The sequence below is a fragment of the Rhipicephalus microplus genome, chromosome 5 (genome assembly GCF_043290135.1).
Source record: "Rhipicephalus microplus isolate Deutch F79 chromosome 5, USDA_Rmic, whole genome shotgun sequence".
Lineage (NCBI taxonomy): Eukaryota > Metazoa > Arthropoda > Arachnida > Ixodida > Ixodidae > Rhipicephalus > Rhipicephalus microplus.
The window spans coordinates 13712381-13721602 of record NC_134704.1 but is presented as its reverse complement, the minus strand read 5'-3'; positions in this window follow the sequence as shown (position 1 = coordinate 13721602).

Sequence of the window (9222 nt, the reverse complement as noted above, 5' to 3'; positions counted from 1 at the left end):
CATGAAGTTTGGAGAGTACATCTACTCATCTTCAGGGGCGTACTGCAGGGAAAAGCGCTTTTTGTGTGTGCGTGTGAGCTATCTCGCATCATCAGTCGACGGAAACTAAAGAAAAGTTTGTTTGAAATGTGTGTTCAGCCTAGGCATTTTTGTAGTTACGTTCTGTTTCTTCTGATTGCTTATTGCTTAAAACTTGAGCAAGGCAGAAAGGTAGGTGTGCCATTGTTGACCTGACATGCGAGGAGCATTCAAACTCTTGTGCAATAGCTCAGTAACATTCACAATTCCTGAAGAATCTCAGTGCCTTAATGGTTGACTTTCACAGATTTTTATCACGTCCGGCGCTCTACTGTTTAGCACACCTGCCTTAAGGTTGGTCACAAGTTATCGTATAATTGATCCATTTCGCAGTTGTCCGCTGAAAAATAGGGATAAGTTTGCAATGGAGTTTTTTTTTTCCTCAATGTGTGTGAACTTTGTTACGTATCATTTCCCTTAGTGTTATGTTAGGGGCATAGTGTACTCACGTTTTTTCATTGAGAGCCAGAAAGGCTCCGCTCCTAAATATGCTCCCCTCGGTATGCACTGGTCCAAGCTGGTACCTATGCATTTTTCACTGTTCTATTTAAGTTATTTCTGTACATAATTTGCCAATTTTAATTTTTTTCAACTTTTGTTGTTTTTGTTGTTGTTCAACACCTCTCCTTCGGTGCACTTCTCTGGCAGCTGTTCTCGTGTCTGAAGTAGAGACAGAGTGCCAAGAGGCGAGTTTATGTGAACAGCTGTGACTCTGAGGTTGTGACCAGGACGTGAAGTGCCGCTGTTAGCTTCTTTAAAGCACATCTTGATGGCACGGCAGCTGAGCTTTTGTTCCACTCGTGTCCCTTGCAGCTACGGCTTTCTGCAGAGTTTCTTTTCGGCAGCAGTTGACGGAGCGAAGTTGTGCATATTTCATGTGTGCTGCTGACTAGAAAAAAAAATCTACCTCTTTAAGTCGGCTTTGGGAATACCTTTACATGTTCCCTTCTGCTCCTTGCACTGTAAAAGCTGTGGAGTAGCCTTGGAATTGCGTTGAACATGCTGGCATTCTTGCCAGAGCTGTACATTATGATAGGGGGCGTCATGTATGTCATCCGCAACTGCAGGAAGGGCAAACTGCCTGTCGCACAGCATTTGTAAGTGGCACAGATCTCTGCATTTTGCAGTGTGAGTTTAAAACAATCTTCACTGAGTGGCACTGCTCTTTTCATTAAGGCCATTTATGCAAATGTACATTATGTCCTCGTTATTACCTAGCAGAACTACTTAATTGTATATCTTTGTTTCGTTTCTTCTTTGTGGCAAGGGCATTGTCCAAGTATGTTTGAGATTTTAAGTTTTTCCCTTTTTTTTTTCTTTACACTTGTCCGTTCAAACAATCTCTTCAACTTGTGCTGTGCAATGATTTTTTTTTTTATTTAAAGTGCTGCCCTGAGATAAGAATCTCATTTTAAACGCAGATCTGGACAACTTATTTTCTATTCTTGACCTGTGACAAAGATATTAAAATGTGCCAAGTTTAATAAGTGGACCACCGAACCGTGCATTCAGTTTGCACATGCAAAATCTCTGCAAGTGCCAAAATAGTCTCACCATTCTATCACATGCCTAAGTTTGGTGGTACCACTATAGGCCTCTTCCCCCATTGTTTTTTTTTTTTTTTGCATTCTTTCATATTCTTTACATAGGCACTGGTGATGCCTTTCGGCTAAATATTGAGCATTTATTCATTTGACATTATTTTGCGGATACTATGTACTTAAGACGAACAACACAAGGCTGTGACAGTGCCTGTCCCGGCTCAGTCGAGTCGCATTGTCCTCACACTTGGATTTTCATTCTGCACTCGTTATTTTTATTTTTCTCCGCTTTCTTGCGGCACTGAGCACAACCGCTTCAAGGACAAGCATCCATACCTCTCTGAAGGTTTTGTATGTTTTCATAACTGTGTACTTAATTTCATTGTCTCATAGCAATAAAACAAGAATTCTCATTTTTTCTCCCCTCTTTTGTGGCTCTTGAAATTTATTAGACGCAGTACGACTGGCACGTATTGGGGAAAATTGCCTTCTGGCATTGCTTGGCATTGCTGTAGGCCCGTGTACTCGGATTTGGGTGCACGTTAAAGAACCCCAGGTGGTCAAAATTTCCGGAGCCCTCCACTACGGCGTCTCTCGTAATCATATGGTGGTTTTGGGACGTTAAACCCCACAAATCAATCAATCAATCCTTCTGGCATTGCAAGGCACAATTGCTACATGAAATATAATAGCCGTATATCCAGGTGAAAATGCTTGAGAAGCAAATCGCAAGAATTTTAAGAGGTACCCCTAAGAACCAAGTACTATTAAGAAACATGGAAGTGCCTACTGGAGAGTTGTCATCAAGAGCAACTCTTTCAACGGCAGACAACTCTTCACGAGACTGCATGTGGCACTTTTGGCATGTGAGGCTCCTGTGGTCTGTATACTTTTGCTCACGAGTGTACGTTACGAAACAACCCTTCTGCCATAGGGAAATGGACACTCTTTCTGTGATAAAGACTGCCCAGGAGACATCGAATGTTGCAAACATTGATCCTACGGGTACGTCTTCAGATATTAACCGCACCAGCGAAGTAGTTTGAAGATAGAGCTGGCTGCTGTATACTTAGCTGTACTAGTATGGAGAACTTTTCTTCGCAATAGAGCAGTAAAAGTGTACAAACATGTATTGAAAAAAAAAATTTTATGATCATGTCAGTTCACTGGCACAGATTTCAGACTAGGGCTATTTTAGTTTCATTTTGAAAAAACACCTTTGAAGTTAAAGTTGTATCTCTAACAATTCGGTAATATAATGTCTGGCGGTTTATGTGCCAAAGAAACAATGTGATTATATAAATTTATATAGCAGATTAAGGACATGCAAAAATCTTCCAGCTGTTTTGAATTTAATGCAATGATTGTCTTGACCACCATCCTAAATTATTTATGCTAGTCCCTGTGGATAGCTGCCATTTGAATAGTTCAGCTCTGACCACAAATGTTGCAAATACAAATCCTTACAAAACATCATCTTGCGGAATTCTTGCAATGTTTCCTAGTTTCCAAAACTGTTTTCAAGCATTCCTGAATTGTATAAATGGTTCTTGCAGAGCCTGTCCAAGTACATTTTCTACTTAATTTTGTATCCTATAGAGAGGCTGTTAGCCTCTAGTGTGTCGGCTATTATCCTCAAGAGATAGGAAGGGGGTCTACGGTCAAGGGGTGCTGCAACACTTTTTCCAGTAGCGATTGAATAACTAAAGGTGCGTATTGCCTCATGAATTCACCGACGCAAAAATTTTTAGAATCGGTCTAGTACGAGCGAGCAGAATCGCGTAGATTTGTCACATGCTAGAATTTCATTCTCTCTTATCGACGAAAGCACTGGAGGCTAAGCAGGGAGGGATGGCATGGGCAAAGGGTATGTGTCACACGCGCCTCTTGGCCTTGTGTGCTTTTTTTTTTCTTTGAATAGGCAGCTTTTTTGTGTGATCGTGCACAAGTGCATGGACAAGTCTCGGCTAGGGTAACGGCCAAGCGTGCTATGTTCAAATCTACTGATGGCTGATACAGTGGCTGTGAGGAGTAACCTTTCAGCTTGTATTGTTAATTGTCAAGACAGGAGAAAGCAAATTCCAGCTGACTGAGAATTTATTATGAATTCCAGGCTGCATGCTGCACTATATTATTTGACTCACGTCTTCTCGGGAGATTTGACCACTGATCGGCAACGTTTTCTGACCATGCTCAAAAAGTGTTTCAGGACCCCTTTAAGAACCCCAAATAGTCATAATTTCCAGGTGAAAAATTCGGCACATCCCACGTATCTTGGGAATCAATGTTATGCAAAGCAAGCGCATGCAAGCTGACTGCGTTTTAATTTTTTTTTAGCGAAACGTTATGAAGTTGTGCTAAAGGTATGTAAAAATGCACGCACAGACTTGAGTTGAACAGCCGCATATGTTTTATATCCCAGTTGTTTACAGCTGCGTAATGATGCCTACAGCAACATGGATATTAGAACTGTCAGAAGCGGTAAACTGATTTAAAGCGCTGTTGCTCGCAAAGACTGTACCCCTGGACGCTGCTACATAAATGTAAACAGATGACACCTGACTACAATTGATGTTAACACAACGTTACGGCTGTATCGTAAGAAAACATATGGAATGTTTATAAAATTGGAAAGCCAGCACTGCAACCACAATTGACGTTTCACGAACATTATGGTCTATTTGAAAAGTAGTTCCGAGGCTCCGTGGTAGAATACGTGACTGCCACGCAAAATTCTAGGGTTCGATTCCTGCTGGGACAATGACATTTATTCTTTGCGTTCGTCAGGTCAATGCTGTGCCAATGTCCACTTTTTGTTAACAGTCAAGTGTTACAATTACCCATGAGTGTTCTCGCTGTTATTGGGTAGATATAAGCTGTCGAACACCTGAGGCACATACCCACTTACCAGTAGCTCATAACCTGCCCCCGGGTACGTGCCACTGTTTTTTAGAAAGGTTTTGACGACGTACACCATGGGATTGTGACATTATTAATGTCATGACTAGTGGGTCATATTCGTCAAACCATTTTACCCTTTCGTACTAATTTTGGTTTGCCCCTTTAGTTAAGTGGGTGATCATGAGAGCACAGAGACTGAAGCAGCTAGACTGACAGACAGATGCTCAAAAGTTTCTAGAGTACGCAAAAAATGCTTCGCATTTGTAACTTGGCCCCTGCTGCGGTGTCCTATTAATTTTGCCCAAACAATTAATATTACAAAAATGAGGGGATGGGGACAAGTGCAAAGCAGCAAAGTAATTATTTTAATTAATACATGAAACAAGCACTGAAACCATGTAATTGATAATAACACACTACTTTTAACAATGCAAAACTTGCAATGTAGAGGTGATTTTGCTAAAATTTTCTACGCAGGTTGTTTAAAAAAAACGTGTCTAATATTTAAAAATTACAGAAAGGAGTTATCTTCGTGCTGCCCGCTGCGCAATTTTTTCTGTGGCACACAATATCCTAACATGCGTGCAAACATTTGTTACAACAGTAAGTAAAACCAATTAGCTTTTCGATCAGTGGAAATAGGCAGTCGAGTAGAATGGGCAAATTCAAGTCCTTCCTGCGAACAGTCCACAGCTGTTTAGAAATTTCTGAAAGATGGCCACTGGTAATCACTGAGGGACGATAAAGTCTGGCTAATTTAGCTGGCGAACCCGAAACCAGCTCGCCAAAGACAGCATCTGCCATTCGCCTCAACAACCCCCTCAATGACGGCACTGTTTCTCTCGCATTATGGAAGGAGGATATGCAAAAGTCATTATCAACCCTTGGATAGAGTGCCCCGCGGCGGTGGTCTAGTGGCTAAGGTACTCGGCCGCTGACCCGCAGGGCGCGGGTTCGAATCCCGGCTGCGGCGGCTGCATTTCCGATGGAGGCGGAAATGTTGTAGGCCCGTGTGCTCAGATTTGGGTGCACGTTAAAGAACCCCAGGTGGTCTAAATTTCCGGAGCCCTCCACTACGGCGTCTCTCATAATCATATAGTGGTTTTGGGACGTTAAACCCCACATATCAATCAATCAACCCTTGGATAGCGAGCATTGATGCAGTAGGTGGCAGGCAAGTGTTATTATGAAACGAAATAGGTATCTAGATTGACGGTCAACAACGATGCTCGCTTATTCTCCTTCCCCTGTGCGAAGGAAATGGTGTTGTCATTGAAGGCATTTTTGAAATTAACGACAGATGGGCTTTTTGGCGTGTTGGTTTTAGTTTTGCCAATTAACCAGATTTCATTGTCCCGCAAGGATTAGCAGTGGCTGTCTTTCAAAAATTTCTAAACTACTACGGACTGTTCGCAGGATGGACTTGAATTAGCCCATTTGACTCGACCGCCTAGTTCCAATGGGTAAAATGTCAATGTCAGTTGTTTTAATTTCTGTAATTACCGCCATATGTAAAGTTTGTACGCATCTTAAGATGCCGTCGGCCACAGTAAACGTAATGCCACAGGTAGCATGCAGGTACCTCCTCTGTAATTTTTTACGAATATTGGACACATTTCTTGAAACACCCTGTACAGAAGAACTGGCTTAAGAATGAATTTTGTTGTCGCAACATTACCATGTGTAGGCATTGCACATCCACCTTAGCAGATGTAGCAGTACTTTAAAACAGCTTCACTGGACATACACTTACGCTGGGCTGGGCATGCAAGTTCATTTTCTTTACCGATTGAAGACCCTTAAGTTTCTAAAGTGTATGTGAAGCATGCACGCAAAATTTCCCACATTAAGGCAACCAATATCGCATGGTAAAATAATAAGCTATTCCTTGTTGGGTTGTTGTGATAGTTGTGTCAGTAATGCGTCGTGAAGGCAGTAGTCGTGGTGGAGCGCCAATGTTTTAGTGTTTGTTTATGCAAGTTAACCTGTGTATTACGAGCACAGTAAGAAACACTTTAAATCATGTGGAGAGTTCTCACCACCACAGCAATACTGATGGCTAACAGACGGCGAAACATTATGCAAATGTCTGGCTGCTGATTTTCACTATCACTCATATGTAGATCATGTTTAACAGTTTATTCGGCTAATAAATGGACCATTCCATAGTCTGGCACACACCAAAGTGTAAACAATGATCAAGTGGACTACCTGGCAAGAGAAATGACCAGCCTAGGCGCAACCTATTCCACTGAAACAGACACAGCTATGGCAACGAGACACATGCTCAAGGCGCAGCCTGTGGAGCTGAACAAAAGCTTCAGCCTTCCGTGAATTCAGCAGGTGACGGGTGATAGACGGGTGCCAAACACTTACATAGAATTCACAAAATATTTCCTAAAGAAACAGCAACAAACGTGTATGGTGCAACTCCACCTCAACACTTAGAACACAAAACCTACCAGTGCGTGCAGTGTTCCACAGACACTGTTTCACCTCTAATTAGGGACAGACTTTCGATTTGGTCATGGGAGGTGTGATTCTCCTAATGGGACTTAAGCAGCCCATTGGCAAACCTTGACAATGCTCAGTGAGCCGCGACGGCCAATGGGGCTCTGGAAAAAGGGTTCCACCTACAGTAACCAAGCGTTCTTATTTTACCCAATTTGTTACACCTTTTTTCTAACAAAGAAGCTGTGTCAAAAGTATCAGTGTGGCAACAGGCAGGCAGGGATGTGAGGTACCAATAATGGCATGTTGCCTTACATGGCTGATTTACTACTGTTTCTGCTGCCCACAATAAAGAATAATTATGCTTTTGTGGAATATTCTTTGAAGTGAACTACCATAACCGTGTGCAACCACCCCAAACCTCCCAGCTAGATGACTCATCGCACCACCAGTGAACTTTAGCAGTTCCAAGACTAAACGACACCCTCCTAGCCACACCTCCAAGTGTGCTGTGGTTGACTAAGGATTGGTTAGGGCAGGTTAGGCCAACGTTTCTAGGTATCTATAAATGTTGGGTTTAGCTGTGCAACTTTAGCCAAGCATAGGAACTGACATTGGCTAGCATATTCCAGGGTGGCCATCAATCATCAGATGCTTTTCAAGGTGGTCGGCTAAAGTTTGGCCGTGTAACTTGAGCCAAGCATAGACCAACATGTATACCAGGGTGGCCTTCATGCTGCATTTTTCAAGACCTGAAATAAGTTATTTGAAGATGCCAATCAATCTGAAATAAATATGGAGCCACACTTTCCATTTTCATACCTTGCATTGTAAATGTAAATATACATTTATTTGGTCATTTTTGCTGAGATACTAAGCAGTCCTTGGCGGTACCCAAGGAGGTTATAAAGAACCTGCATGCTGGTCACTCGGTGGCGTGAAACTGACCAGTACCGAAAAAATGGAACTAATATGGAAAGTTCAGGCTCTGACTGAAACGTTGACATAATAAATGAAGTTTTCTTCAAGTGCCACCTCTCATATTTTTACACCCTTCTTCAGTTCTGGTCACTTTTAATGACATGGGATGAACTAACAAGACAATGAAAAAGTCTGATGGAATGCTGAATAGGAATGACCCCATATGTCTGGTATCCGTTTTTTTTTCTTCTTTTTTTTAACTCGACAACCTCAGACTACAGCGGGATAAAGAAGGAGAGTTTGTCTTGACGTCAGTGAAACTTTCTTTTTGCATAAAAAGGCAATAGCTGCAGTTGTGTCAGTGAGAACTTGTGTCAGTAAGAGCTGCAAAGGTTCCCATAAGCAGGGAGACGGGAACGTCATAAACCGGCTAAAAAATAAAAAGGTGGATTTTGTGGATAGTGGTTTGCTGCCTAAGTCTATATTTCTGGGATGCACAGTTATCTGATAAAGGTTAGTCGAGTGCGCGCCTGACCTTGTCTCGTGTTTGAGGTCGTACATTCGCGCAGTTATCAGAGTATTTGCCGGTTGTTTTGGCAATGAACCTCACCTTCTGAGAGCATGGAAACGGGTTCTAACATATTCAACATCGAAGCGACTAGTAAGAAAGGGGGAATCTGTTCCTGTACCATAGATTCCATTAACTGACACTTGCCATTGTAGGGGCCCTGCATGCCAGGAGACTCGCTTGCTGGATTTCGGGCCGATCGGTTGTGCGCTCGCGCGCTCCGCGCGCTTGCGATCTCCCGCGTCATCGTGGCTCTGGCCGACTGGACTCGCCATACGTCATCTCCTGCCGCCGACGACCTTCCACCTCCGACGACAGTGCAGCTCTGACTTACTGGACTTGTTCTACGCCATCCACCGACGCCGAAAGGAGCTCTCGCAGGTGCGCCCCGTCCTCGGACTCCAGTGACCGTGCTCCATCTTTCCTATCTCTTCTATCCCCTCGGTTTGTCCTCGCTCGCTGTGGCTTACCACCACACCTCTCTTCTTCTCTTCTCCTTCTTCGGCTTTCCCACATCTTTACTCCTATCCTTTTTATCCCTCCTCACCCCCATCCCCTGTGAGCTACTGTGGCGGTGTCGCTCATGAAGCAGACAATAACGGGGCTCACTTTTCTCTTCTTTTCTCTTTCAAGAACCACTTCGGGCCCTGCATGCCAAGAACAAATCAAAACCGGCACTACCGGTAGTTACCACTAGGCCAGAACTAGCAGCCGTTGTGCAGCGAAACTTCGTGGCATTCTTCGGACGGGCTATGCGACTCC